This window comes from Leuciscus leuciscus (genome assembly GCF_965113295.1).
Source record: "Leuciscus leuciscus genome assembly, chromosome: 3".
Classification (NCBI taxonomy): domain Eukaryota; kingdom Metazoa; phylum Chordata; class Actinopteri; order Cypriniformes; family Leuciscidae; genus Leuciscus; species Leuciscus leuciscus.
Window position 1 is genome coordinate 9,582,134 of NC_138727.1, and position 26,769 is coordinate 9,608,902.

At 41.6% G+C, this 26,769-nt stretch overlaps 1 protein-coding gene across 2 annotated transcripts in view; it reads right to left on the reverse strand.

The window, feature by feature from the left end:
* LOC309494350 (interferon-induced protein 44-like) overlaps positions 1–26,769 on the reverse strand; it is a 132,692-nt gene that overhangs the window by 72,692 nt on the left and 33,231 nt on the right. The gene's annotated exons all lie outside the window — the stretch shown is intronic.

Consider the following 26,769-nt stretch of genomic DNA (forward strand, 5'->3'; position numbering starts at 1 on the left):
GTTCATTGACCTCCATGGCCTGTCATACTCTGTTTAACCAAAAAGAATTGTTAGTCTTTTTCAATTTTAATTAATTAATTTAGCCCACTTACTTACTGTTGTAATTTGGCTATATTTCTTAGTATAGTATGGTCTCCAGGATTATGTAAAAACTATGAATAACACTAGTCGCTCTCATTTAAATAAGAACTTTTTGGAAGAATTCATTTCAGTGTGTGGGCATTAATAATTTTTTTCAGGATAATATAACACTAATATTTTGTTTGAGAAAATCATAATTTACCTGGAGAAGGACGAGGAGGATCAGAAGCAGGAGAAGGACGAGAACGTGAACGAGGATGAGGAGGAGAAGGATGAGACGGAGGAGGAGGATCAGAAGCAGGAGAAGGACGAGAACGTGAACGAGGATGAGGAGGAGACAGAGGAGGAGGAGGAGGAGGTGTATCAAAGATGGATGTGATCAATTTAAATATCCACATTCTAGCAACGTCTTTGTCCTTATATTGGAAGATAAAATATTGGTTTGCAGGATACCATTAAAAATCAAAATGATGTAAAAATCTGGAATAATAATAATAATGAATAAATAAATAAGTAAAATAAATCAGTGTGTCAATGTGGGGTTTCTTGCTTTGTCTCAGTCCCTCCCAATGTTTCCCTCCCATCTAAACACCCTTAGGGATTGCTTCTCTGTGCCACTACGTGACATATTTATTTTAATATTTATTTTTAATTATTAATTTAATCTTTAGCTTTATGTTTGTGTAAAATATATAAATAAAATTACATTCAAGTGATGAGTATGTAGAATAAGTCAAATAGAAAAATATAGTTGAATTAGAGCATTTGTCTTTTTCAGTTGGTCTGTACTGACATCAACAAAATGTTGTGTTGATAATTGAACAAGCAGCATTATGATCACATGCAGTAACACAAACTGTACAAAATTATGTTGCTTTTTTTGTTGTTAAGCATTAAATTAATTTTACGTTCACTTTCATGGTATTTGTAATTTTCTAAACTTGACATAGCTAATATATAAATATGTGGTATACTGCATATGGTAGCTCTCAAATGTTTATTCATAACGTACACTTTACACTTAAATTTGGTGTAATGATTCTTCAGAAAATGTCTTACCTGCAAGTCAGTCTGAGAGTGTATGTTGATCTTGTTCAGTTTCTAAGAAACTCACCTATTTATCCTGTAACTTAGTGACTGAATTTCATACTTTCAGTTTTGATATCATCTGTTCTCTTGATACTGATGGTCCCTTTGCGGTCCTGAGAATTTCCATGAGGTTAAATTAACTGTAAACAGATAGGCAGTTCCAAAAGGACAAATTAAAAACATTGCATTTGGCCTGTTCTGCCAGATGCAAGTCTAGCTGTCATTGAAACATCGGCCTAATTATAAGGGCTGTCACTTTAATGCGTTAATCATAATAGGTGCAATTAATTATGGAAAAAAATAATGCATAAAAATGATTAATGCATCCTTGCCCATTTATCTTGCATGCAGACAGTTGCTATATAAATGAGCATAATGCAAGGCAATGACCAAACTCTGCTTGATCGACTTTGTGGTGGTTTCATCCGACCTCCGGCCGTATGTCTTGGACACTCGGGTGAAGAGAGGGGCAGGGCTGTCAACTGATCACCACCTGGTGGTGAGTTGGATCCGATGGCGGGGGAGGAAGCTGGACAGACTCGGCAGACCCAAACGTACTGTAAGGCAGAGTCCTGCACGGGTCCGATTTTGTAAACCCGCACCCGCCCGTACCCGCAGTGCTTCAAACCGCATCCGACCCGTTATCCGTCAACAGCACTAATTAAAATCCGCACCCGACCCGACCCGCTTAAAATAGAACCGACACCCGACCCGCACCCGAAATAAAATCAGTTTAGCCAATCACATTATAGACAATTACAAAAATGTTTATTGCCAGGTCATACAGAAGTTATAACGACAATTAACACAAGGACAACTTAAGCCGAAGCTGTCAAAAGGCCGGTAGGCTACATGATGGCTAACGTTACCACAAAACTGAGTAGCCTAACAGTCGCGGCTACAACACTATATCTGCCACGCAATTTCGTCTAGCCTACATCTAACAATTTTGGGTTCAAACACGCCCTGCACACCACACATACTTAACAGTGTTAAATTTGAAAAATACTGTTCGATAGAACTGCTTGCTTTGTTACCACAGTTCCTGCATGCTTCCTCTGCGATGAAGTTCCACATTTGCGGCTATCCAACACGAAAATGTTTGCAGCAAAGCCTTTCACAATATTTTCTTCAGATAACTCCAAATTTCTCCCACACACTTGACTTGATTTTTGATGACGTATTGTCGACAACTTTACCATCTCCACTAGCTATTCTTTTCTTCAACTCCTCAGCATCCACCTCGACGACTGCAAGCAGATCGCGCGCGCGGTTATGATGAATTTTTAAAAGTGAAAGTAGCCTAGGTAACGTTATAGATCCTGGGAGGGCGTGGCGCGTCGGCACAAATAAACTGATGTGGATTTTAAATTATTTTATCAACTTGAAATACAGGCATTTTTTGTAGATGTGTTCCTAAAAATATGCATATATTTTTACGTTTGCATGTGATTGTTTTAAACCCGTGTTTAGACCCGTGTTTCCCCCGTGTCCGACCCGACCCGACCCGTATCCGACACAGTTGGATATTTTTCACCCGTTTGAGCAAAATTTGCGGGTCACCCGTCGGGTACCCGCGGGTACCCGAACCCGTGCAGGACTCTACTGTAAGGGTCTGCTGGGAACGTTTGGCCGAGTGTCCTGTCAGAGAGATCTTCAACTCGGCGGAGCTTCAACCGGATCCCGAGGGAGGCTGGAGATATTGAGTCCGAGTGGAACATGTTCTCTACCTCCATTGTCGAGGCGGCCGCTCGGTGCTGTGGCCGTAAGGTCTCCGGTGCCTGTCAAGGCGACAATCCCCGAACCCGGTGGTGGATGCCGTCAAGCTGAAGAAGGAGTCCTATTGGGCCTGGCTGGCTTGTGGGACTCCTGAGTCCTGGACTGCAGCCCGGGTGGTTGTAGAGGCAAAAATCGGGCCTGGGAGGAGTTCGGAGTTCGCCCTCTCTAATGTGCAAATTTAAAGTGCATGATGCAGTTAGAAGAATGACTTTAAAATTCAAGACATATGGGCAAAAATGCCCCTGTTTTTGTCTTTTTTGTCTTATATTTCCTTACGGAAATGAAGTAGGCCTATACTTCAAGTTTATTTTATAAAGTAGCCGACTTAACCCTCTATGGTAAGCAATATGATATCAGTGAGGAAATAATTGTTTGTTATGTTTTTCCTGCTTAAAAATGGACACTATAACAATATCAATAAACATTATCATTATTTTATTCATTAATTAAAAGTTTGTTGCCTCAAGGCAACATTGTACCACAATGGACAAATTTAAACATTTGACATTTTCATAAAGAACATTTTTTATATATTTATTGAAAACATCAATTTCTTTAACTAAACACTTGAACCAACATATTTATCAAGTTTTTAATGAAATACACATTTCATATTTAATAAAAAGTAATATTTATTATCCAGCTGTTGCCCTCAGGCAACATTGTACCATCGTGGAATGCAAGTACTACAAACCATCATATTATCAAGTTATCATTTCAAAACATTACAATCGGTGTTGTTTCAAAGTAAAACATTAACAATCACCATAACCTTATCCTAATATGAACCCCATCCTAACTCTGCTGTCTCTCCGGTAGAGGAGCCAGGCCTCAACAACAGCAAGATCAAACATGTGGAAGACCTCCCCGGCCAACCTAATGGCCCGTGTGGGGTCAGGGGGGACCTGACCCCCCCCAGGGGCCTGATGGGAGCCCCCCGATTATCCGAGACCCCCAGAAGTAGCGGCGTCTTCATCCTCAGTTTGGCGCCACTCGCCCCTGTCCCACTAACCCACTATTTGTCCGATTGCCCAATAGTGGCCAAATGTTCCGTCGACCCCCGCTGACCAATCACAAGCCACGCCCCCGACCCATGGACCCACTATTTGTCCGATTACCCACTATAGTGGCCAAATGTCCCGTTGACCCCCCTGACCGGACACAGACTGGTAACGAGATTATGCTGACTGCAGGCCGCTGAACTGGGACACAAACTAGGAGCTAGTTTGCACTGACGACAGGCCACTGGGCTGGTCCACATACTGGTAACGGGCTTGTGCTGACTGCACACTGCTGGGCTGGGACACAGACTGGTAACGAGATTATGCTGACTGCAGGCCGCTGAACTGGGACACAAACTAGGAGCTAGTTTGCACTAACGACAGGCCACTGGGCTGGTCCACAGACTGGTAACGGGCTTGTGCTGCCTGCAGATTACTGGGCTGGGACACAGACTGGTAACGAGATTATGCTGACTGCAGGCCGCTGAACTGGGACACAAACTAGGAACTAGTTTGCACTGACGACAGGCCACTGGGCTGGTCCACAGACTGGTAACGGGCTTGTGCTGACTGCACACTGCTGGGCTGGGACACAGACTGGTAACGAGATTATGCTGACTGCAGGCCGCTGAACTGGGACACAGGAGCTTTCCACTTTTTTAAAAAGAAATCATCTCGTGACCCCTGCGCCGGGGTCCCGCGACCCCCACTTTGGGAACCACTGCCATAGAGGGTTAAAGGGGCTATATGTAGTTTTCAGCGGCCTCTAGTGGTGATGTTTCAGATTGCAACCAATAAGTTTACAAGCGCGTGCTCGTGCGCGTGCTCAAACTCATGAACGAGCACTCTGGGTACCGGCCTGAGACGCAACACACCGGAGAAAGCATCACACAACATGCTGGAAACTCAGGTAAACTCCCACTGCAACATTACAATAATAGGCTACTTTTATCAGCTTGACGTTGAACTAATGCTCCATGCTCGTACCATGATAAGTATGGAACCCTAGCAACCGTGCCAAATTTTGCCACTGCAAGCACCACTTCACCTTTTCTTCAGGAAATGTACATTCTAGGTTTGTAGATAAGGTTTCTCCATGACTCAAATGCCCTGCCGATGTTGATCCGTGTTTTCGTCCGAAGTTGATCCGATTCACGTCTGGCCTTACGAGCTTCAGCAGAAAAAAACTTGTTTTTTTGTTTTTTATCAATATGTGGAGTTTGTGTTGGAGTCTGTGTTGTGCTGGGAGCAGGTCGTTTCTTAGTGTTATCATGTCATAAGTTGCAGTGTCGTCGCTGTTGAGTGCAAAGTCAGTAGACGAGGCGAGAGGCTCAGGAGCGCGCATGCAGGTCACATCACTGGATTTCGTGGTAAATCCGACCCGGCACCTTCACATAAAATTAAGAATTCTTGCTTTCCGAGGTAATAGCAAAACCCGCAAAGTGGATCATTTTAATGTGAGATTACAACCCCTTCACACACAGGCAATAAAAAAAGGATTCATTTTAGTAGAAAAACTACATATAGCACCTTTAAGTAAAGTTCAAGCATATATTGAAGTATACTTTAGTAAGTATCCTAATATCAATGTACTAGTTGTAAACTTGTATTACTATTATTTCAATACTGCTTGGGACTAAATTGGCCCACTTTTCAGTATAGGCCTATAAGTATAACAGTAGTAAACTTTAAGTGCACAACTAGTTCACGATATGTTTCTCCTTTGTACTGCATCTGTACTACAAGTGAACTTATAAGTATAATAGGGGTTTATTTTAATACTTGTAGTAATTTTTTTTAGTTTATGAGAGTACACTTTGAATTATACTCTCAGTAAACCTCTAGCTTAGTAATTTTATACAGCAAATACAGGCTACTTGTAAGTGAACATAACATCATGGAACTTTAATTATAGGCAACTACATTGTTACTATTTCTTAAAGAAATTGAAGATGTTAAAGTTTAATTTGACTTGCATATTTTAGAAAACAGAGTCAAGGTTTTGTCTGTTAATGTCCTACTTTCAAAACAGCCTGAATACAGTCATGTGATAACTTGGCATTTCGTTTTTGGAAAACTGAACACAACTTGTTTTACAGAACTGTTCGAATAAATATACATTTGTTACAGTGAAGATCCATCCGGAAATATGGTCGGGAAATAAGCAGAGTAACATGAAGAGACATCTCGGAGTGACACCAGGGCAGGTGTGTAAAAGTATGACAAAAAAAATAAAATTCAGGATGCTTTTTTATACTTTTCTTTTTGAAGTTGCCACTGACTTCAGTATTGTGTTTCCGAGTGAAACATAATATTGGCTGCATCTGAAACTTTGGCAGCTGACTTGTTGCCTCACTGCCCTTTCAGGCAATGACTTTACAGGCAGTGAACAGACCACCAACCACCAATTTCAGATGCCTTTATGTTTTTGATCTCAACTGTCACAGAATGGAAAGGACAGGATTGTGGGGTATCAAAGGCAGCAAATGAGTTGAAAGTACATTACTAGACACGAATCACGATCATTGAATTCAGGCGTGCTTTGTTGCCATCTTACCTCAGTATGCTGTCTGAGGAGTCAGCATTTTTCTGCTTTCGGATGCTGCCACTGAATGAGAAATAACAGATCAGCAGGGATTGATTTTAGCACACTTCCTAACAGTGTTTTTGCACCCATTAAAGGGCCGTTTCCAAACGAAAATGAACAACTGAATCCCTTTAGGAAAGGCCCTTCCACAAATATTTATTTATATGAGAACAGCAAACAGCAACAAACAATACATCTGAATATCCTTAAACCCAAAATAATACAACATAACAAGAACAATGACTTGTGAAATACATATAGCCTATCTGGATTATTTAATCTCTAAAAGCAGTTTGAATAGCATACCTCACCCACAGAGAAAGAAACTATCACACACACATCTTTACTAATATTAGCAAAGGCATATGGAACCCTAAAGGAAATTATTTTAAACATACAATACAGTATACATCCTGATTATGAGCTACATCATTATTCTTAAAACAACATGTAAATACCTTTATCTCTGTTTACTGGATATTGATATATTGTTATAATAGTATTGTTATAGAAACTACGACTAACCACAGATGTAAGTGACTACACAATCTTCTGCATTATGTACTTTAACGTGTACGCTATAGCATTGTTATATCACTGCATGCATGATTTGTCCAGTCAAGAAAACCTCCCGCTCAACATGGAAGTCTGGACTCTTATTCATTGTCTACTTGGTCCTCCACATGGTCATTGGCAAAGTTGACAATATTTTGCAATGCATCTAAAATCAGAATATCAGTTGTTGTGTTAGTGGTGCGTTCCTCATGGTAGTTCTTCACAGGATAAATGCAGCTCACAGAAACACCCAGTCTTATTGAACACTCCTCCATCTGCAAAGAGAATATATATATATATATCGTAGGTACTTTTTTGTATGCAAAAATAAATAAAGAGAAGAGTAGAGAGTATAATACAGGTCACGTCACAACTAGTCTGTCACATGCGATATAAAATGAGTTTGAATCCCACATTGATTATTTATCATTATATATGATCAAAACCTATAATTTTCAATGGAAATTACAAGAAACTGAAATTTACCACAGCCAAATTTAATCAGTGTATTCACCATGGTAAAAAAAGAAAGAAAGAAAAAAGCACAGAACCTTCTGCTTTATTTTTTTGCTTGTGTAGATCTTCTTAAGATCTTCGTTAACTAGTGGACATGCTTCATCCACTTTGGTCATGATTATGACTTGAGGAATGCCTGTGGTACAATGAACAATATTTACACTGTATATTCCACAAAACAAAAAAACCTGAATTTACACAAATGATGCTGTTAAAAGTTTACTTTTTACTTCTTTTAAGATAGTGTGTAGCTTCCTTAATGATCATTGACTGTTTGTATATTTTTTGTTATAGTTATGCATGAATCTGAGTAGTGATGCTTCCCACTTTTTTAAAGTAAAATCCTCCAGGTCCTGCACAACCTCTGGTTTTCCAGCAATTCCTGCACATTTTAGTTGTTCTTACCATTGGCTATATGATATTGAGATCCAACCAATCAAATGCGACTCATACAGAACTATTACAAAAGGTTCAAACATTCTCTGATGCTCAAGAAAGTTCATGGATGAAACCTTTGCATAAAACTGGTATTTTTGAGAATAAACATATAGATATTATATGACTCACCCAAATTTCGTGCTTTCTCCCGAACCTCTCTCATTTGCCTTATTTTTTCATCATCCATCATAGAAACAGTGTCAGCAGGAAGAACAGCCACCAGACAGTGAATCCTGTCTTTCAGAGTGGGGTTCCTTTTGTACCTTGGGTCGTCTTCTGTAATTGGTCTTAATGGGTTAAACTGAAGAGATAGAAGCACTAAATAAACTACAAGAATGTGTTGCATTATGGAAAACAACAACAACAATAGAACTGAAAAAAAACAATGTTTGACCTGTAGTTGACCACTTAAAAGTGAGCATTGCATGCATGACACTCTTTTGCACTGTTCAGTTCACCAGCATTTCTGGAGTGAAGTTTATCACACTTTTCTGAACAATCAGCTCAGGTTTACTTCCACACTATGCAAAAGAACCTTATGACTATAGTGCTTACATAAAAAAATTGCAGTCTGTATTAAATGCACTTACAGTATAACCATCGCTGACGCAACCATTTAATAACTGGATGATGTCTTCACTCTGTATTCCAATACCTACATCGTGCATACCAGCGATGTCAGTGAACGTGAAAGGAAAGAAAGAGCCTGCCCTGTCCTTCCTCACTTTGTATGTTTTGCACTGAAAACAAAATCCAATCATTGTTTAAAAGTTTTGCATTAAAGCTTTTCTTACTTTGACAATAAAAAAATATTTAAAAATAAAATAAAAGTATTTATATGGACATTACAGCAATACACTTTTTAACATGGCTTTTATATACATTTTTAATATACATGTTTATAATATATACATTTCACATTTAAGCTTATACCTCCAAAGTGAAACTTTGTTCAATATTATCTGCAGAATTTGCCAGAGCTCTGGTAGTGATGCGCCCCTCGAGAGCAGTATTCACAGAGTTGAAGAAGCTTGATTTTCCAGCACCTACTGGTCCATGCAGAAGAATTCTGAGAGTGTTGACTTCTTCGTTCCCAGGTTGGAAGTTGGTTACTGTTGTCAAAAGGTTTTGTCTATCTTCACTAGAAAGGGAGTTTAAAGGGGGTGGTCGGGGGATATTGTGAGCATAACCCTAGACTTAGGCCTATATGCATAAAATAAATGTGAGATGCAACATGTTTTTAAAATATTCCAAGAATATATAATCAATTAAGTCACTTTAAAAATGCAAGAAGAACATGTTACAAGAAACATGAAACTGGCTATTGTCAAATTCATTTTACTGCAGTTTTGTCTGAAATTGACCAATGAGAGATCTAATTGTAAGGGTTAATGGATAAAGCACAGCTTGTTCAGGCAGGAGAAAAAATAAATAAAAATTCAGAGCCTACCTCCAGTTCATTGACCTCCATGGCCTGTCATACTCTGTTTAACCAAAAAGAAGTGTTAGTCTTTTTCAATTTTAATTAATTAATTTACTTAGGCTACGTACTGTTGTAATTTGGATATATTTCTTAGTATATTATGGGCTCCAGGATTATGTAAAAACTATGAATAACACTAGTCGCTCTTATTTAAATAAGAACTTTTTGGAAGAATTAATTTCAGTGTGTGGGCATTAATAATTTTTTCAGGATAATATAACCCTAAGTTTTTGTTTGAGAAAATCATAATTTACCTGGAGAAGGAGGAGGAGGATCAGAAGCAGGAGAAGGACGAGGACGTGAACGAGGATGAGGAGGAGAAGGATGAGACGGAGGAGGAGGAGGTGTATCAAAGATGGATGTGAACAAATCAAATATCCCCATTCTAGCAACGTCTTTGTCCTTATATTGGAAGATAAAATATTGGTTTGCAGGATACCATTAAAAATCAAAATGATGTAAAATCTGGAATAATAATAATAATGAATAAATAAATAAGTAAGTAAAATAAATCAGTGTGTCAAGGTGGGGTTTCTTGCTTTGTCTCAGTCCCTCCCAATGTTTCCCTCCCATCTAAACACCCTTAGGGATTGCTTCTCTGTGCCACTACGTGACATATTTCTTTTAATATTTCTTTTTAATTATTAATTTAATCTTTAGTTTTATGTTTGTGTAAAATATATAAATAAAAGTACATTCAAGTGATGAGTATGTAGAATAAGTCAAATAGAAAAATATAGTAGAATTATAGCATTTGTCTTTTTCAGTTGGTCTGTACTGACATCAACAAAATGTTGTGTTGATAATTGAACAAGCAGCATTATGATCACATGCAGTAACACAAACTGTACAAAATTATGTTGCTTTTTTTTTGTTAAGCATTAAATTAATTTTACGTTCACTTTCATGGTATTTGTAATTTTCTAAACTTGACATAGCTAATATATAAATATGTGGTATATTGCATATGGTAGCTCTTAAATGTTTATTCATAACGTACACTTTACACTTAAATTTGGTGTAATGATTCTTCAGAAAATGTCTTACCTGCAAGTCAGTCTGAGAGTGTATGTTGATCTTGTTCAGTTTCTAAGAAACTCACCTATTTATCCTGTAACTTAGTGACTGAATTTCATACTTTCAGTTTTGATATTGTCTGTTCTCTTGATACTGATGGTCCCTTTGCGGTCCTGAGAATTTCCATGAGGTTAAATTAACTGTAAACAGATAGGCAGTTCCAAAAGGACAAATTAAAAACATTGCATTTGGCCTGTTCTGCCAGATGCAAGTCTAGCTATCATTGAAACATCGGCCTAATTATTAGGGCTGTCACTTTAATGCGTTAATCACAGTAGGTGCAATTAATTATGGAAAAAAATAATGCATAAAAATGATTAATGCATCCTTGCCCATTTATCTTGCATGCAGACAGTTGCTATATAAATGAGCATAATGCAAGGCAATGACCAAACTCTGCTTGATCGACTTTGTGGTGGTTTCATCCGACCTCCGGCCGTATGTCTTGGACACTCGGGTGAAGAGAGGGGCAGGGCTGTCAACTGATCACCACCTGGTGGTGAGTTGGATCCGATGGCGGGGGAGGAAGCTGGACAGACTCGGCAGACCCAAACGTACTGTAAGGCAGAGTCCTGCACGGGTCCGATTTTGTAAACCCGCACCCGCCCGTACCCGCAGTGCTTCAAACCGCATCCGACCCGTTATCCGTCAACAGCACTAATTAAAATCCGCACCCGACCCGACCCGCTTAAAATAGAACCGACACCCGACCCGCACCCGAAATAAAATCAGTTTAGCCAATCACATTATAGACAATTACAAAAATGTTTATTGCCAGGTCATACAGAAGTTATAACGACAATTAACACAAGGACAACTTAAGCCGAAGCTGTCAAAAGGCCGGTAGGCTACATGATGGCTAACGTTACCACAAAACTGAGTAGCCTAACAGTCGCGGCTACAACACTATATCTGCCACGCAATTTCGTCTAGCCTACATCTAACAATTTTGGGTTCAAACACGCCCTGCACACCACACATACTTAACAGTGTTAAATTTGAAAAATACTGTTCGATAGAACTGCTTGCTTTGTTACCACAGTTCCTGCATGCTTCCTCTGCGATGAAGTTCCACATTTGCGGCTATCCAACACGAAAATGTTTGCAGCAAAGCCTTTCACAATATTTTCTTCAGATAACTCCAAATTTCTCCCACACACTTGACTTGATTTTTGATGACGTATTGTCGACAACTTTACCATCTCCACTAGCTATTCTTTTCTTCAACTCCTCAGCATCCACCTCGACGACTGCAAGCAGATCGCGCGCGCGGTTATGATGAATTTTTAAAAGTGAAAGTAGCCTAGGTAACGTTATAGATCCTGGGAGGGCGTGGCGCGTCGGCACAAATAAACTGATGTGGATTTTAAATTATTTTATCAACTTGAAATACAGGCATTTTTTGTAGATGTGTTCCTAAAAATATGCATATATTTTTACGTTTGCATGTGATTGTTTTAAACCCGTGTTTAGACCCGTGTTTCCCCCGTGTCCGACCCGACCCGACCCGTATCCGACACAGTTGGATATTTTTCACCCGTTTGAGCAAAATTTGCGGGTCACCCGTCGGGTACCCGCGGGTACCCGAACCCGTGCAGGACTCTACTGTAAGGGTCTGCTGGGAACGTTTGGCCGAGTGTCCTGTCAGAGAGATCTTCAACTCGGCGGAGCTTCAACCGGATCCCGAGGGAGGCTGGAGATATTGAGTCCGAGTGGAACATGTTCTCTACCTCCATTGTCGACGCGGCCGCTCGGTGCTGTGGCCGTAAGGTCTCCGGTGCCTGTCGAGGCGACAATCCCCGAACCCGGTGGTGGACACCGGAAGTAAGGGATGCCGTCAAGCTGAAGAAGGAGTCCTATTGGGCCTGGCTGGCTTGTGGGACTCCTGAGTCCTGGACTGCAGCCCGGGTGGTTGTAGAGGCAAAAAATCGGGCCTGGGAGGAGTTCGGAGTTCGCCCTCTCTAATGTGCAAATTTAAAGTGCATGATGCAGTTAGAAGAATGACTTTAAAATTCAAGACATAGGGGCAAAAATGCCCCTGTTTTTGTCTTTTTTGCCTTATATTTCCTTACGGAAATGAAGTAGGCCTATACTTCAAGTTTATTTTATAAAGTAGCCGACTTAACCCTCTATGGTAAGCAATATGATATCAGTGAGGAAATAATTGTTTGTTATGTTTTTCCTGCTTAAAAATGGACACTATAACAATATCAATAAACATTATCATTATTTTATTTATTAATTAAAAGTTTGTTGCCTCAAGGCAACATTGTACCACAATGGACAAATTTAAACATTTGACATTTTCATAAAGAAAAAAATGTATATATTTATTGAAAACATCAATTTCTTTAACTAAACACTTGAACCAACATATTTATCAAGTTTTTAATGAAATACACATTTCATATTTAATAAAAAGTAACATTTATTATCCAGCTGTTGCCCTCAGGCAACATTGTACCATCGTGGTACGCAAGTACTACAAACCATCATATTATCAAGTTATCATTTCAAAACATTACAATCGGTGTTGTTTCAAAGTAAAACTTATCCTAATATGAACCCCATCCTAACTCTGCTGTCTCTCCGGTAGAGGAGCCAGGCCTCAACAACAGCAAGATCAAACATGTGGAAGACCTCCCCGGCCGACCTAATGGCCCGTGTGGGGTCAGGGGGGACCTGACCCCCCCCCAGGGGCCTGATGGGAGCCCCCCGATTATCCGAGACCCCCAGAAGTAGCGGCGTCTTCATCCTCAGTTTGGCGCCACTCGCCCCTGTCCCACTAACCCACTATTTGTCCGATTGCCCACTATAGTGGCCAAATGTTCCGTCGACCCCCGCTGACCAATCACAAGCCACGCCCCCGACCCATGGACCCACTATTTGTCCGATTACCCACTATATAGACTATGTTGCCGTCGACCCCCGCTGACCACTCACAAGCCACGCCCTCGTCCCATGAACCCACTATTTGTCCGATTTCCCACTATAGTGGCCAAATGTCCCGTTGAACCATGCTGAGTTTTCAGTTTGTAAAAATGCAAAAACATTTAGATAATTCAAACTTCTTTCCTTGCAAATAAAATATACTTGTATTCAACTCTAGTATGTCTGGTATGGCCTTATGTGATTCCATTATGGTACAATGTTGCCTCGAGGCAACATGCAGTTTTATGTAATTTCCTATGAAACATTTGATGATATATAATGTAAAGTTTTTGAAAATACTTTCTTACTTACCAATGAAGGTGACTCCGATTTTTTGTAACTGATTATCTGGACAGAAATTTGTGAAAAATGCCCTTTTCAGTGGAGAAAATATGGAGCCATGTGACATGTGCACGTGTGCTGAAAGAGGGACCAAAATGGACCCCTGTGGGTCATGTGGCCACTCTTTTGCATTTTTTTTTGGTTAGTATTTGAGTTCCCCTCCCCTTAGAGAGCATTGACCAATTACATTTTATTAAGTTTTTATTATAAAAAAGCTCAAATAGACTATGTTGCCTGGAGGCAACACCGTACCATAGAGGGTTAAAGGGGCTATATGTAGTTTTCAGCGGCCTCTAGTGGTGATGTTTCAGATTGCAACCAATAAGTTTACAAGCGAGTGCTCGTGCGCGTGCTCAAACTCATGAGCGAGCACTCTGGGTACCGGCCTGAGACGCAACACACCGGAGAAAGCATCACACAACATGCTGGAAACTCAGGTAAACTCCCACTGCAACGTTACAATAATAGGCTACTTTTATCAGCTTGACGTTGAACTAATGCCATGATAAGTAAGGAACCCTAGCAACCGTGCCGAATTTTGCCACTGCAAGCACCACTTCACCTTTTCTTCAGGAAATGTACATTCTAGGTTTGTAGATAAGGTTTCTCCATGACTCAAATGCCCTGCCGATGTTGATCCGTGTTTTCGTCCGAAGTTGATCCGATTCACGTCTGGCCTTACGAGCTTCAGCAGAAAAAAACTTGTTTTTTGTTTTTTATCAATATGTGGAGTTTGTGTTGGAGTCTGTGTTGTACTGGGAGCAGGTCGTTTCTTAGTGTTATCATGTCATAAGTTGCAGTGTCGTCGCTGTTGAGTGCAAAGTCAGTAGACGAGGCGAGAGGCTCAGGAGCGCGCATGCAGGTCACATCACTGGATTTCGTGGTAAATCCGACCCGGCACCTTCACATAAAATTAAGAATTCTTGCTTTCCGAGGTAATAGCAAAACCCGCAAAGTGGATCATTTTAATGTGAGATTACAACCCCTTCACACACAGGCAATAAAAAAAGGATTCATTTTAGTAGAAAAACTACATATAGCACCTTTAAGTAAAGTTCAAGCATATATTGAAGTATACTTTAGTAAGTATACTAATATCAATGTACTAGTTGTAAACTTGTATTACTATTATTTCAATACTGCTTGGGACTAAATTGGCCCACTTTTCAGTATAGGCCTATAAGTATAACAGTAGTAAACTAAGTGCACAACTAGTTCATGATATGTTTCTCCTTTGTACTGCATCTGTACTACAAGTGAACTTATAAGTATAATAGGGGTTTATTTTAATACTTGTTGTAAACTGTTTTAGTTTATGAGAGTACACTTTGAATTATACTCTCAGTAAACCTCTAGCTTAGTAATTTTATACAGCAAATACAGGCTACTTGTAAGTGAACATAACATCATGGAACTTTAATTATAGGCAACTACATTGTTACTATTTCTTAAAGAAATTGAAGATGTTAAAGTTTAATTTGACTTGCATATTTTAGAAAACAGAGTCGAGGTTTTGTCTGTTAATGTCCTACTTTCAAAACAGCCTGAATACAGTCATGTGATAACTTGGCATTTCGTTTTTGGAAAACTGAACACAACTTGTTTTACAGAACTGTTCGAATAAATATACATTTGTTACAGTGAAGATCCATCCGGAAATATGGTCGGGAAATAAGCAGAGTAACATGAAGAGACATCTCGGAGTGACACCAGGGCAGGTGTGTAAAAGTATGACAAAAAAATTATAATTTTCAGGATGCTTTTTTATACTTTTCTTTTTGAAGTTGCCACTGACTTCAGTATTGTGTTTCCGAGTGAAACAGAATATTGGCTGCATCTGAAACTTTGGCAGCTGACTTGTTACCTCACTGCCCTTTCAGGCAATGACTTTACAGGCAGTGAACAGACCACCATCAATTTTCAGATGCCTTTATGTTTTTGATCTCAACTGTCACAGAATGGAAAGGACAGGATTGTGGGGTATCAAAGGCAGCAAATGAGTTGAAAGTACATTACTAGACACAAATCACGATCATTGAATTCAGGCGTGCTTTGTTGCCATCTTACCTCAGTATGCTGTCTGAGGAGTCAGCATTTTTCTGCTTTCGGATGCTGCCACTGAATGAGAAATAACAGATCAGCAGGGATGGATTTTAGCACACTTCCTAACAGTGTTTTTGCGGCCATTAAAGGGCCGTTTCCAAACGAAAATGAACAACTGAATCCCTTTAGGAAAGTCCCTTCCACAAATATTTATTTATATGAGAACAGCAAACAGCAACAAACAATACATCTGAATATCCTTAAACCCAAAATAATACAACATAACAAGAACAATGACTTGTGAAATACATATAGCCTATGTGGATTATTTAATCTCTAAAAGCAGTTTGAATAGCATACCTCACCCACAGAGAAAGAAACTATCACACACACATCTTTACTAAAATTAGCAAAGGCATATGGAACCCTAAAGGAAATTATTTTAAACATACAATACAGTATACATCCTGATTATGAGCTACATCATTATTCTTAAAACAACATGTAAATACCTTTATCTCTGTTTACTGGATATTGATATATTGTTATAATAGTATTGTTATACAAATATAAACTACCACTAACCGCAGATGTAAGTGACTACACAATCTTCTGCATTATGTACTTTAACGTGAATACGCTATAGCATTGTTATATCACTGCATGCATAATTTGTCCAGTCAAGAAAACCTCCTGCTCAACATGGAAGTCAGGACTCTTATTCATTGTCTACTTGGTCCTCCACATGGTCATTGGCAAAGTTGACAATATTTTGCAATGCATCTAAAATCAGAATATCAGTTGTTGTGTTAGTGGTGCGTTCCTCATGGTAGTTCTTCACAGGATAAATGCAGTTCACAGGAACACCCAGTTTGCAAGAACACTCCTCCATCTGCAAAGAGAACACACACACACACACACACACACACACACACACACACACACACACACACACACACACACACACACACACACACACACACACACACACACACATATATATATATATAGGTACTTTTTTGTATACAAAAAAATAAATAAAAGAGAAGAGAGTATAATACAGGCCAGGTCACACCTAGGCTGACTGTCACATGTGATATGCAATGAGTTTGAATCCCACATTGATCCCACAAAACCTATAATTTTAAATGGAAATTACAAGAAACTGAAATATACCAAAGCCAAATTTAATCAATGTATTCACCATGGTAATTTTTTTTTTTTTTAAAGCACAGAACCTTCTGTTTTATTTTTTTGCTTGTGTAGATCTTCTTAAGATCTTCTTTGACTAGTCGACATGCTTCATCCACTTTGGTCATGATTATGACTTGAGGAATGCCTGTGGTACAATGAACAATAATTACACTGTATATTCCACAAAACAAAACAAAAAATGAATTTACACAAATTATGCTGTTAAAAGTTTACTTTTACTTCTTTTAAGATGGTGTGTAGCTTCCTTGATGATCATTGACTGTTTGTATATTTTGTTATAGTTATGCATGAATCTGAGTAGTGATGATTCCCACTTTTTTAAAGTAAAATCCTCCAGGTCCTGCACAACAAAGTTTTTCTTAACATTGGCTATATGATATTGAGATCCAACCAACTCATACAGAATGCGTCTCATACAGAACTATTACAAAAGGTGCAAACATTCTCTGATGCTCAAGAAAGTTCATGGATAAAACCTATGCATAAAATTGGTATTTTTGAGAATAAACATAATATGACTCACTACTCTCATTTGCCTTATTTTTTCATCATCCATCATAGAAACAGTGTTAGCAGGATGAACAGCCACCAGACAGTGAATCCTGTCTTTCAGAGTGGGTGTACCTTTGTACCTTGGGTCGTCTTCTGTAATTGGTCTTAATGGGTTAAACTGAAGAGATAGAAGCACTAAATAAACTACAAGAATGTGTTGCATTATGGAAAACAACAACAACAATAGCACTGAAAAAAACAATGTTTGACCTGTAGTTGACCACTTAAAAGTGAGCATTGCATGCATGACACTCTTTTGCACTGTTCAGTTCACCAGCATTTCTGGAGTGAAGTTTATCACACTTTTTTGAACAATCAGCTCAGGTTTACTTCCACACTATGCAAAAGAACCTTATGACTATAGTGCTTGAATAAAAAAATTGCAGTCTGTATTAAATGCACTTACAGTATAACCATCGCTGACACAACCTTTTAATAACTGGATGATGTCTTCACTCTGTATTCCAATACCTACATCGTGCATACCAGCGATGTCAGTGAACGTGAAAGGAAAGAAAGAGCCTGCCCTGTCCTTCCTCACTTTGTATGTTTTGCACTGAAAACAAAATCCAATCATTGTTTTTGGAGTTTTGCATTAAAGCTTTTATTATAAAAAAAAAAAAAAAAAAAGGATTTTAATGGAAATTACAGCAGTTCACTTCTTAACATGGCTTTCATATAAATGTGTAATATACGTGTTTATTGTAGGCTATATACATTTCACATTTAAGCTTATACCTCCAAAGTGAAACTACGATCAGTATAGGTACTGAATTTGCCAGAGCTCTGGTAGTGATGCGCCCCTGGAGGGCATTATTCACAGAGTTGAAGAGGCTTGATTTTCCAGGAACATGAAACTGGCTATTGTAGAAATATATATATATATATATTTTTTTTTTTTTATTTTTTTTTTTTTTTTTACTGCAGTTTTGGCTGCAATTGACCAATGAGAGATCTAATGTAAGGGTCAAAGCACAGCTTGTTCAGGCCTGGAAAAACTATATTTCATAGTCTATGGGCTCCAGGATAATGTAAAAACTATGAATAACTCTAGTCGCTCTTATTTAAATAAAGCTGCAGTCCGTAGCTTTTTTGGGTTAAAAATGATCCAAAATAAATTTTTGAGCAAGTACATAACCAGCCAGTGTTCAAAACTCTCTGCTTGCCTGTTGAGGGTAAATGTGGCTGAGTCGTCGTGAGCTGATGTAAACACTCAGGAGAAGTTGGATGAGTTGGAAACAGATGGGATCTTTTTATTTACCCCAATTAAGGCCAAAGAAAGGCAATAAAAATTTACAAGAAAAAACAAAAAGGAAAAAAAACACTGTTTAGTAAATAAAATAAATTGACATGAGAGTCAGAAAAAAAAAGAAAAAAAAAAACACAATCAAAATTTTGCAGCTGCTTAGAAATTGACCTTTGCACAAGCCACTATACATAGAGCATCACACAGACTTATGTCCTCTCATCTCACGCTCCTCCCAAGAGAATGAAGCTACTAGTCTTTATAGAACTGAAGGCACCCCTGAAATTGGCACATACCAACACAATTTTACAATACAGGGGTGGCTCAGGTGAATAGCCATAAATGCTTAAAAACAGCCAAAATGCTACAACTATACAACTAGAAAATTACAAAATATTATTTATATGGTTCCAGCTAACATTTGGCAAAGCCACACGTCATATTAACAGGCAAAAAATTAATAACTCAAACTCCGGGTCACTTCCAATTGACCCGGAAGTCATAGCGTTATTTAAACCCCACCATTGCGGCAAAATTCCTTTACACCAACAAACCGGAGACGCCAGTAAGACACACAGATGGTATGTCAAAGATATGTTACTTTTAAACTAAATAAACAAATACATAATTAACAAAACATATGTTGCGTGGTTATTGAAACTGATCATGATTGTGAAATAAATGGCATGGTTTTAAACAGTAAGATATGTATTGATAGTAGTAGCTATAGCAAATAGATCACCTTAGTATTAGATATTATAAGTGTGCACACGAAAACTACGGGATTACTGTGGGGGTTTTGATAATGGTTAGGTTACCGCTGATTTCAAACAGTATAAGGATTAACAAAACACATTAACACACTTGACAAACAAATACAGGCAACATTTGCACTCAGTCTTTGTGAACTGGAATAGGTAGCGCGTCGCTACCGTGACGGTAGCTATGCGCCCCGTCACATTGCCGTAGCTCGATTCAAAATGGTATGTAATAATGTTTTTAATTCCAGTGGTACTGCTGGATTTCCACGGGATATTCGAGCACGTCTTTGCGTCGTTACGTCACATCTGTACATATAAAGAAGGAGTCTTGGCTAGTAGGCTATATTGTGTGAGGATGTTGGAGGTGGAGATTTATAGCCTTTTCTCACAGCACTTGATATAATTAAACTTATCAACTTGATGGCAGATCCAGAAAGGTTCAAACGACAATCACCAGCGACAATTGGAGATTCACCCGATGTAAAACGCGAAAGACTTCGGAGAAAAAAAGAGACTGCAACCGGCCCATGCGAAAACAAGGATAAATATCGGGAGGCCATTAAATGTAGTCACGCAATGCTGATGTTGTTAACATTAACAATTTGAGAACAAAGTATAATTTGCACGGTTTGACATGATATGATAAGCGATGGTTAGATTTAATCGGCGCGATTTACTGTAATGCTTTTTTCCCCTTAACATTAGTTGGTCAGAACAAAAGTGGATGTTACTTACTTGTTCAGAAGACATTTTCAGGTGAAAATTCTTATGTCGGTCATACTTCCAAAAAAGTACAATCTGTGATTCCGAATGACATTATCCACACCGGCGCGGTGACTGACAGCCGCACATTCTCCTCAAAACATTGGATTCATCCGCGCTGTGCCGTGCCGAGGCACAACCCAGTTGATAATTCCGCGAATATCTGCAATTGCAGATTTCGAACAGAGATGGCGACAAAGAGGAAAAACTGTGGACTGCAGCTTTAAAGGGTTAGTTCACCCAAAAATGAAAATTCTGTCAGTAATTACTCACCCTCATGTTGTTCCAACCCCGTAAGACCTTCGTTCATCTTCGGAACACAAATTAAGATATTTTTGATTAAATCTGAGAGCTATCTCACTCCTCCATAGGCTTCTAAGGGACTGAAACTTGCTGGCCCAGAAAAGTTATTAAAGAGATCGTTAATATAGTCCAAGTGACTACAGTGGCTCAATCTTAAGTTTATAAAGCGACGAGAATACTTTTTGTGCGCAAAAAAACACAAAAATAACGACTTTATTCCACTATTCATTTCCTTCTCTCTGGGCCTCGAGTTATTTCACGTAGTGTTTTAGCGCAGCACGTCTGTGTTGCACGTCACCACGTAGGCTCACTATTGGCCGACGCTGGTCATGTGTGAGATGCGTGTGGCGTACAACACAGACGCATGTCCTGGAAATGGGAAGCATCAGGTGCCACTTCACTCACTGTCTCCTTGTGGAATGGTGAAGTAGACTCAGATGTAGATGGTTCTTTTTCTCCTTCTCGGACATGTAAATATACCAAACTAGTATTGAACCGTGACCCCAAAACCGAGGTACGTATCAAACCGTGACTTATGTGTACTGTTACACCCCTAATATATAGGCTACAACGGGGCTAAAGGTGCACCGGTGTAAAAGGTACAATTGACTTTATTCTCTTTTAAACCACTAGATGGCACAAAATTTCAGCTCAGCACTTTTCTTAACAACAAATTTGGCTGATCCTTGATGCCATCTTGGACAGCAATGTTTTTTTTTAAATGTTGTAGATTTATGTAGTAAAAGAGACCCAATGAAATGATTAATTAGGTCTTGTTTTGAGACAAAGTTTTGTTCAGTTTTTCAGTTTTGTTCAAGGCAATTAAAGCAACAGTTTTTCTATAACGGAATGTAAAAGTATGGTATTTGAGCCCGATCTCATGAAAGTGCGTATCTATAGCACGAATTATATTTCTCGTATCATTTATACGCCAAAAAGAGTTTTTGCATACATATGATACGCAGTTTTCGCGTGCATATGATACGCGCTTTATGGCGTGTAATACGCACGCACTCCTCACCCCTAATCCTACCCAAGGGGTTTACAGTGCGTAATCATTTGAACGCAAAAACTCTTTCTGGCATATAAATGATACGAGAAATATCATTCGTGCTATAGATACGCACTTTCATGAGATCGTGTTGGGTATTTGGGGTAAAAGGCACCCCTGCTGTTGGGGCTAAATGCACAATAATTAACATGATAATAAATAGCTCTCTGACTTTTCCATATGTTGACATAACGTGGTTAGATTCAGATGGTAAATATCATAGATTAAATTGGGTGTCCACCTTGGAGAAAATCACTATATTTATAATGAAACCATATTTAAAAATATAATAATAATCATATCATGTAATAAAATATCACATTTATTTGTTACTACTGCATAGCTATATTATATAATTGTGGGATCTCATTCAATGCTTTCAGACTTTTAAAATAATTTTGTTTCTGTATTATTAAAATGAACTAGTTGTTACATGTCAGTTTGTTTTTGGACTTCATTCTGTGTTCATTGTGTTCAGTTTCCCACCACTCCTTGTCTCCATCATCACCATCAGCATTAGTTAATTTGGTTCAGCTGTGTGTAGTTAATTATCTTGTTGTCTGTCCCATGTATATATTCCCTGTGTTCTCCCTCAGTCTCTGTCGGGTCTTGTTCCAATGTGTTTGGTGATTAAAGTCTTCCTTCCAAGGTTCTTCCTCATCGTGAGCATTTCTGAGTACCACCATCCGTAACAGAAGAACCGACCCAAAAGATGGATCCAGCAGTGCAACTGCTTTGTCTGGACCAGGACAATCTTTCTCTCGACGCCCACACCACTGCGTTCCTCGAGTGTTTTTTACCACACAAGCTTCGATGCGGAGACGAAGGCCCGCGGTGTGGGACCTCGAGAGAGCTTCAAGGCTTTTGTGGAGTGGGTGTTGGTTGCCTGTGTGCCCCAGTTCACAACAATGGTGAACTCGAGACTATTCCCGAATCTTGTCCTGTCATGGCTGCCGTTCCAGAGCCTTGTCCCAGGATGGCCGCCGCCGTTCCAGAGTCTCGTCCCAAGATGGCCGCTGTTTCAGAGTCTCATCCCAAGATGGCCGCCATTTCAGAGTCTCGTCCCAAGATGGCCACCGCCACGCCAGAGCCCTCTGCCAAGATGGCCGCCGCCATGCCATAGCCCTCGTTCAACAACGCTTTTGAGCCTCCAGCCAAGATGGCCGCCACCTCACCTTAATCTCCAGTCTCCATCCTCATCCTGAGTCCAGAGATGACTCCAGTCTCCGTCCTCGTCCCGAGTCCAGAGTTGACTCCAGTCTCCATCCCAAGTCCAGAGGTGACTCCAGTCTCCGTCCTTGTCCAGAGTCCAGTGTTAACTCCAGTCTCTGTCCACGTCCACAGTCCAGAGAGGACTCCTGATCCCATCCAGAGTCCATTCCGTCGACCCCTAGATCCTGCTAAGAATGTCACATTTGTTTTTGGATTTCATTCTGTGTTCATTGTTGTAACGCTGTTAGATGTTGTGGGAAGAAGGAGGCGGGAACCGGCGAACATTCAATAACTTTAATAATAAAATAAACACAAAATGAAAGTAAAGACAGCAGTCCCTCATGGAAGACTGCCGCCACACCTAATAAAACAAATGATCAATTAAAACAGTCCAGGCCTGGTCCTCTCTCGATCTTCACTGTCGTTGTTCCTCCTTTTATGCTTCTGCTTGTCCGTGAGAGATACGAGACTGGTGCGTCATGCAGGTGTCGCTCATCAGCAATCACGCCACTGGCCTCGTGCCGCTCTCCCACGGACCTCGGCCTCATCCTACTCGCCACATACCCCCATCGCCCCTCGCAGGCCGGGGGGAGACTGCGCTCTAGTCACACGAGACTGGGGGGGTCACGGCGGCCACGGCACCTGGGGGTATGGATAGACTAGGCGAGAGAAAAGGAGACGGAAGCATGAGGAGCGACAGAGACGAGAGAGGGGAGAGCGAGAAAAAAAAAATCTTGGTCCGGTTCCCACAACGCACTGCTATCTGGTCCTCCACCAGCTAGGCGATCTTCTCCGCGGTGCCTGGTGGTGGCGCTGGATAGCCCTCGGTGGACGGCTCAACACTCCTCCGCCGCCTGGTGGATGGCGACGGCTCCTCCGGATATGGGTAGACGGCAGGAGTCCCCCGTTCCCTGCTCCTCCCAATCATGGCGGATGGCAGCAGACTCCAGCCCACGGCAAACGGTGGTGACTCCTCCGCTCCCTCACGGACGGCAGCTGCCCCTCCAGAACCCAGGTGGCCAGTAGCGAGCTCGTCCGTCTCCCCGTCTCCCTCGAGCGTCCATGGCGATGTATCTGCTCACCGGACTATGCTCGATGGCAACGAGGATTCCCCACAGCAACGAGGGCTCTTTGACAAGCGCATTCCTCCTTCTTCCCGGGTTTCAGCACCAGTGTAATGCAGTTAGATGTTATGGGAAGAAGGAGGCGGGAACGTCTCGGTTACGTATGTAACCCTCGTTCCCTGAGTAGGGAACGGAGACGTTACGTCGGATGACGACGAATGGGGTTTCGCTTAGAAATCCTATCATCTTCGAGTATTAAAACACGAGCCAATGGCAAAGAAATGCCATGGGTCTGCGGAATTTGCATAGCGTAACTCCGCCCCACCCTGGGGGTATATAAGGAAGTCGCTGGCAAGATGCAGATATGTCTTCGCTGAGGAGCCGAGACTGAACTCAGGCGTTCCAGCGGTACAGCGGAAGTGGCAGGGAGACGTAACGTCTCCGTTCCCTACTCAGGGAACGAGGGTTACATACGTAACCGAGACGTTCCCTTTCGTTGTCACTCCGAGTTACGTCGGATGACGACGAATGGGGTTCCCGTATAATCACGCCACCTCTCGACTGTCTTCCAGTGCCCTGCGTAAGTCTGAGCTCCCTGTCGTGAGACTAGCACGGACGAAGGAGTCCTACTTAACACAGGAATACCAAGGTACACTGGGAAGCATATCCAGTGGAAATATGCAATCATGCCCAACCCGAAGGGGGGGACTTGGAATACACATATGACCCCGAAGGGCTGCATACGGAGTAACACTGGGGTGTCCAGCCGCAGGTGGAATATTTCAACCCCAGGGGTGGCAAGGTGGCTTGCCAAGGGAAAGACACATGCTCAAAGAGGCTTACAGTGGAATACACATGTGGGGGTCGCCCGAAGGGAACCATGCACATGGTGGCACCTAGCCAAGCGCGAAAGCTGCCCGTGGCATAACTCTGGCGTTGACGTCATCAGTGCTGGAGGAGACTCAGGGCTTATGAGGCTCACCTGAGGAATATCGCACGTATCCCGTCCGTGGAGAGGAATGGCGAGCAAGCGAAGACACCTGAGCAGAATCTAGTACCGGCTAGTTGAAGCGAGTACATGAGAAGAAACTGGCTCTACTCGGAGATTGTAAAATCTCGCAAATGTGTTAGGTGTCGCCCAGCCTGCAGCTCTGCAGATGTCTGTTAGCGAGGCGCCATGCGCTAGAGCCCAAGAGGATGCCACACTCCGAGTGGAGTGGGCCGTCACACCAAGGGGGCACGGTCGACCTTGCTGCTGGTAAGCCAAAGCAATGGCGTCCACTATCCAGTGAGACAACCTTTGTTTGGAGAGAGCCTTTCCCTTCAGCTTCCCACCATGACAGACAAAGAGCTGGTCTGAGGTCCTGAAACACTGCGTTCTGTCTAAGTAAGCACGAAGGGCGCGTACTGGACAGAGCAGTGCCAAGGCTGGGTCTGCCTCCTCCAAGGGCAGCGCTTGCAGGTTCACTACCTGATCTCGAAAGGGTGTGGTAGGAACCTTGGGCACATATCCAAGCCGGGGTCTCAGGATCACGTGAGAGTTAGCCGGCCCGAATTCCAGGCACGCTTCATCAACCGAAAATGCCTGCAGGTCCCCTACCCTCTTGATGGAGGCCAATGCAACCAGGAGCGCTGTCTTCATTGACAGGAACTTAAGCTCCACTGATTGCAAAGGCTCAAATGGAGCCCTCTGCAGGGCAGTCAGAACCACTGCGAGGTCCCAAGAGGGTACGAGGGGCGGGCGAGGAGGATTTAGTCTCCTCGCTCCCCTCAGGAACCTGATGATCAGGTCATGCTTCCCCAGAGACTTACCTTCAACTGCATCGTGATGTGCGGCAATGGCGGCAACATACACTTTCAGGGTGGAGGGAGACAGCCTTCGCTCCAACCCTTCTTGCAGGAAGGAAAGCACGACACTGATCGGGCATTTCGTGGGTTCTTGCTGTTTAGAAGAACACCAGTTGACGAAGAGGTTCCACTTCAACGCATAGGCATGTCTCGTGGACGATGCTCTAGCGGAAGTGATGGTAGCCACCACCGCTGGTGGTAGGGTACTCAAACCTGCCTCGTCCCGTCCAGAAGCCACACGTGGAGGTTCCAAAGACCGGGACGAGGGTGCCAAAGGGTGCCCCGTCCCTGAGAAAGGAGGTCCTTCCTCAGAGGAATTGGCCAGGGAGGTGCTGTCGCAAGGAGTATGAGTTCTGAGAACCAGGTGTGGCTGGGCCAGTATGGGGCAACCAATATAACCTGCTCCTTGTCCTCCCTGATCTTGCGCAGGGTCCGCGCAAGAAGGCTCACTGGGGGAAACGCATACTTGCGTAGGCCCCTCGGCCAGCTGTGCGCCAGTGCATCCGTGCCGAGCGTGCCCTCGGTCAGGGAATAAAACAGGTCGCAATGGGACGAGTCGTGGGAGGCAAACAGGTCTACCTGTGCGTCGCCGAACTGATCCCAAATCAGCTGAACCGACCGGGGATGGAGACGCCATTCTCCAGCGAGAGGCTGAACTCGAGACAGCTCGTCGGCCGCCTGGTTCAGGTGTCCCGGGATATAAATGGCTCGAAGCGACCTCAGATGCTTCTGACTCCATATAAGGAGGTGGCGGGCGAGTTGCGACATACGGCGGGAGCGTAGACCACCTTGATGGTTGATGTACGCTACTGTTGCGGTATTGTCTGATCGGA